Genomic DNA, 6,000 nt, shown 5'->3' on the forward strand with positions numbered 1-6,000 from the left:
TAACTGGTAGTTTGAGGACTGTGACCTGGAGCACACACTGTGCTGCTGTTATTTTCCATCTATCCTACATAAACATACTATCGACCTCCTCACGGGTTGGAAAAGAGGTAAGCTAATGGATATGTCATTTCTGGTTCAAGAGCAAGGAAAATTTTCTTAATCACTAACTGAGGTGGGTCTAAACAACTTGTGTTAGGGTGAGCATAGCTGAATCTAAGAGTGTGCCTGGGACGTGGACAAAGTTTGTATAAAGTAAGATGGTCCGGGAAGAGGGGGATCCCACAATTATCTAGGCTCAAGAGGAAATACCTTGTACTTTCTAACTTTAGTGGAGGCCCTGTGATTCTAAGCAGAAGTAAAGATGCCAATGAGGGACCTGGAGATAAACTAGGCCTCACTCTCGTTGCAATGCCATGGGTTAGGAGTTCCCTGGTTCCCAAGGACCTGTGAATATCTCAACAACAGAAGAAAACTGTTTATTTCAATCATAACCTCTCTTGTCAAACCAGGGACCATCAACCAGACCAGATCCCCAGTCCAGGATTTGCCTATTGCTGGTTCTTACAGATTTGATGGGAGATAACATCAGTTGTTAGTAATCCACATAAGCTGCATCCCTAACAGCTATGTCTTATTCCCTGTTCTTCACCTGTGTAACCCTTTATTTACTTTGTTGTGAGACTTGCCACTGAGATGTTAAACTGAGGAAATAGCCAACTGGACCTTGTTCCAAATTTCAGCAGTTTGCTGATATGGGTTTTCTTTACACAAAAGAGACTTCTGGGAAGGAAAAGTAGGGAGAGAATCCCTTTTGGATGCCACATAATAGAAGGGCAGGGAGTAGTGTCTAGTCCAGGGGCCTGAAGCCTTGAGGCCATATGTGGCCTTCTAGGTGCTTGGGTACAGCCATCTGAGTCCAAGTTTTATAGAACAAATCCTTTTATTAATGGGATTAGTTCTGTGAAATTTGGATTCAGTCAAAGGACCACACTTGAGGACCTAGAGGGCCGCATGTGGCCTCAAGGTCGCAGGTTCCCCACCCCTGGTCTAGTGTTAATGGGTCTGATCCAAGAATACCTGCTTCCTCTAGGTGTGAGGTAGACTACTGTTGCGAGATGACATTGGTCATCTTTTATGTTATGATCCTGTATTATTGAGTACATTACACAATTTAGATGGTTATTATTTAATTTATAAACATGCTAAACGTTTACTGTAAGGGTGGGATGTTCAATAGTCTTCTGAACCACTCAATAGCCACAATCCTGCCAAATAAGAAGGAAATAGCTACTCGTCAGACAAATGTTAATAATTACAGTTTCATAAAACACCAGGTATTGTGAAAGTATAAATCATTTCAGCCTAAGATGGATAGAAACACATGTGAATAGTTTTTAAGTATGTATAAAATAAAAACCATGTCATGTAGTATTTTAAAAAAATGTTGTTGGTAAGAATAGATGAGTCACTTAACCCTGACTGCCTAAAAACAAAACAAAACAGTAGATGAGTTTGCCAGAGACTATTGGGAGCTGACTAGTATAATAGTGAAGTATGAAGTGTTGGGACTGCCTTGATGTCACACTTTTACCTGCCTCCTAAAGGGACTTAGCTCAAATCCTCCTAACTCTTAATGAAACTGTGAGATGCTTGCTGTCAAGCTTTTCCCTTACCTGTTCAATTTGGGTAGGGACAGACAGGGTTCCAGTCCTCTTAGGCCTTTAAACAAAAGTAGTCTGCGGTTATGTTCTTCACCTTCTGAATGTACCCATTTGCACTTTTATATCTGGCAATGAATTAATAATAGAAAATATGGCAACCATCTAAACCTTTATTTCTGTTATTAATGTCAGCAGTAGAGATTTGGGAAGAGGTTTTCCTTCTTAAAGAGATGAGAGACAATATCCCTTGGGGGTAGAGGGGAAGAAGTTGACAAGGAAGCCATTTGGATTTCCCATAACCAGGGGAGTGCCATTTTTCTCTTGCCCCAGGTGCCATGGTTTTTGTTTCTGATTTAGTCTGTGGCAGTTTGGCTGGTTTACTACAGCAGATACTACAGCTGAGTAACCAGGTGAGTGAGGCTGGTGACTTTGCACAGCCCTCCTTCCCTTAAACCCAATTCACTTGCAGGTCACGGCATCACCTCCCTGATGTCGTGGTCTTCTTTGAGGACAAAGGACAAATAGCAGCTCCCTTCACCTTACTGAGAATAGCTCAGATCTATCCCTCATTTATATAAGCTCTACTTAGCCCTCACTCCCAACTTTCTGTACCTGTTGTCTGTCTTAGTACTGAATTCGTGGTTTTCTCTAAAGATTTGTTATTGTTACACAGCCACATATGAACTGGCAAAGGTGATGGATTTGGAGTTAGAGAATTTGGGTTCAGGTCTCAGCTGTTCTGCTCACTACCTGGCTGACCCTGAATAAATCTCTAGCCCTTTCTGGGTCTTGGTTTCCTCATCTGTAAAATGATGGGACTGGATTGGATGATCTCTATGATTCTTTCCATTCTAAATATGTGATTTTGTGAACCTTAGGTATCATTCATTCCTGAACCAACCTCTTCATTTTTACAAATGAGGAAATTGAGGCCCAGAGACGAGAAGTCTGTTGCCCATATTTACATAGTAACTTAGCAGCAAAACTGAAACTAGAATCAAAGTCTTTGGAATCGTAGCACAGAGTTTCTTCCTCTGCAACACAGAGAATTAAATATCGACAATGAGGTAGCCAAATGGAGCAGTGGATAGAGCTCTAGGCTACAAGTTAGGAAGATCTGAGTTCAAATCTGCCCTCAGATACCTACTAGCTCTCTGATCCTGGGCAAGCCACTTAACTTCTCTTAGCCTTAATCCACTGGAGAAGGAAATGGCAAACCACTCCAGTGTCTTTGCCAAGAAACCGCATGGGCAGTATGGCCCATAGGGTCACAAAGAGTTGGACATGACTGAACAACTAACAAAATGTTGCTGGAGGGAGAAAGTAAAACGAACCTACCTGATTTTTTTTCTAAACAATTTACTTCAAAGAAGTGTGCCTCCATGATAAATGGACTTAGGTTAGTTTTCTTGCATATCAACAGAGGACGCTCCCGTAGGAAAAAATTAATAATATAATAAATCATCCTCGATGTGGAACTGTGTACTGAATGGACAGAGGCCCCATATGGAAAAACAAAATACACAAGCTCAGTCCTCTAGGAAGCCTTTTAAATTCCTTATTAGGGAAGGAAAACCAAATCTTAGTTCTGAAGGCAATTCTACAGATTTTTCATTTTTTTCCTCAGAGGCATACCATGCCTGACTTGGTTTGAAGGATGTTTTCTGGAACACCTGGCATGTAATCTCCAATCTTTTCTGACAAGCTGTTGCATGACCCATCCAGCAAATCCTCTTTGTTAATAGAACAGGCGTCCATGATCTCTATGGAGAGAGCTTCTCAGCTAATGCTCTGATGGAAAGTTATGATTAGCTTCAAGGACTCTTGGCCTCTCCATGCATTGTCCTAATGAATGTGTCTATTTCTGTTCCCTTTCAGCTATTATAATACATAGAAGCATCTTATTTGCTGCAAAGAATGAACTCCAAGAAGTAAAAATTTTCTGAAATGTAGTTCCCTCTTTCTTTCCCTCCTGTGATTACCATGAATGGGTGGTGCAGTGTAGTGGACAGTGTGTGTACTAGGCTTAGCAATCAGGAAGACCTGGGTTTAAATCCTGCCTCTGACATTCTGTAGGTGTAGAATCATGTCACCACCAGACCTATCTGAACCTCGGTTTCCTCATTTGTAAAATGGGGATATATCCAATAATACCTTTTTGTGGGACTTAAATAAGAACATATATGCAAAGAGCTTTGCAAACTTTATGGGGCTTTAGAGTGTGTCAGCTGTTATTATTAGCATAATACTCTGTACCTAGGAGGTGCTGTGTCTGAATGTTGTTTTTGTCCTTAGTTTTCGAAGAAGACCATGACATCAGAGAAATGATGACATGACTTGCACTTGATTTTGTTCTGAGTGAGGGAGGGCTGTGCAAGGTCACCAACCTCACTTTCTCCTCCTGAGTCATCTGGGTCCAGTGATCAGATATCCATCAGAATGACTCATCTGAATGTTAACTGAATGTTAGATCACCTTATCAAAATGTTTTGCCTATCATTAGATATCAGATTTGCCTATCTTTAAAGTGGGGATAATATTTTTTTTACTTCTGGAGAGTGTGATGTTGTTCATAGAAAGTTAGAGCTAGAAAGGGCCTTGGAGGTCACCCAGATCAACTCCCTAATTTTATGGATAAAGAAACTGAGACTCAGAAAGTTACATTTCTATGGGATCAAAGATATAGAGATGTAAGGAGCCTTAGAAATCACTTTGTTTCAGTCCTTCTTTTTACAGACAAGGAGACTAGGATCCAAAGAGGGAACTTTGACTTTCCCAAAAATCAGTGGTAGAATTAGAACTAAAATCCTAACTAGCCTGGCTGTAGGGCACTAATAGGCAGTTCAGTTAACCTTTCTGCTTGGAAGCCCCCTTCTTCCTGCAGTAAACAAACACAGTGAATCATCCCAGAATTTTGCCTCCCTCTACCTTCCGTACTGGTGCACCTCCCTGGAAATAAGCCTTGTTGGGTGTATGATCAGACAATACTCTCTCCCAAAACAACAACATTTAGACCATCTTCTGGTTTTTCAGGTGCTCTGTCCACCCTCTCCTACAAATTTCATGTGCCAGACAAAAAAGATTCCTAGTTATGTCTGATTAAGACTCAGGTCTCCTCACTAGTCTAGAATTCTTTCCTTTATAGCAGGCTGCAGAATAATAGTGTCTGGGTAGAGAATGTAAGGATCTTAATGGAACTCCTAAATGCTTTGAAAACGGATCTTAGAGGCAATCATTTGAAGGGTGATTTTCTCATAAATCTTCTTTCTATTCTTTTTCGGACTCTAATCATACAATTAGGTTTCCTCTAGATAGCTGCTGACCTTGAATTGGAGACAAATATGAAGTGACCACAGAAAATAGAGGAACTTCACACCATGTCAAGGAGATAATAGCAACAAATGACTCTGAGGGGTTCCCTAGTGAGAAAACTCGGGAATAGACAAGTCTTTTCTTATACTCCATAATCCATCAGTGTTCAATACTTTCTAAGCCTGCAACTTGCTGACTTTTCCTTTTTTTTTCTGGCTTGGTTGACAGGTTGATTCTGCCTGAAGTTTTGTTTCTTGCCCAGACCTAAGTGGCCATGGTGGTGATAGATATAGGAAACACTTCAGTTAAAAAGTATCACAAAATCCTGCCTCCTCAGCCTCATTTCTGTGGCTGTTAAGTGGCAGGGGTGTGAGACGTTCTCAAGGGCAGAACTAGACCCCGTGAGCAAGAAGTTGCAGAGGTTAATCTAGGCTTGATGCAAAAAACAAACAAATGAAAATAAATCCTAAAATTTGAACAATTATTGCTATCCTTCAAATGAAACAGACTGTCTTTGGAGGCAGTGGATTCCCCTTGCCTCGAAGTATTCAAACAAAGACTAGATGACTTCTCAGGTATATTAGAGTTTTTATTAGTTCTTTTTCAGTTGTGTCTGACTCTTTGTGACTCCATTTTAGGTGTGATTTTTTTTTTTTTTTGCAAAGATATTGGAGTGGTTTGCCATTGCCTTCTCCAGCTCATTTTACAGATGAGGAAACTGAGGCAACCAGAGTTAAGTGACTTGCCCAGGGTCACATAGTTCATAAGTGTCTGAAGCCAGATTGGAACACACAAAGTTGAGTCTTTCTGATTCCAGACCCACTACTCTATCCACTGCAGCACCACCTAGTTGGCGATGTAATAGAAGGGATGCTTACTTCATCTATAGGCTGGACTTAATGGCCTTAGATGTCTTCTCTCCCTACACTATGATCTGATTTTCCCCACCTAGAGGAAATAGAATCATTGACACCTATTGCTAGAAAGGATCTTTCACTTCTCTTCTAACTCTTGATTCCTGATTCTT

The sequence above is a fragment of the Notamacropus eugenii genome, chromosome 1 (genome assembly GCF_028372415.1).
Source record: "Notamacropus eugenii isolate mMacEug1 chromosome 1, mMacEug1.pri_v2, whole genome shotgun sequence".
NCBI classification, from domain to species: domain Eukaryota; kingdom Metazoa; phylum Chordata; class Mammalia; order Diprotodontia; family Macropodidae; genus Notamacropus; species Notamacropus eugenii.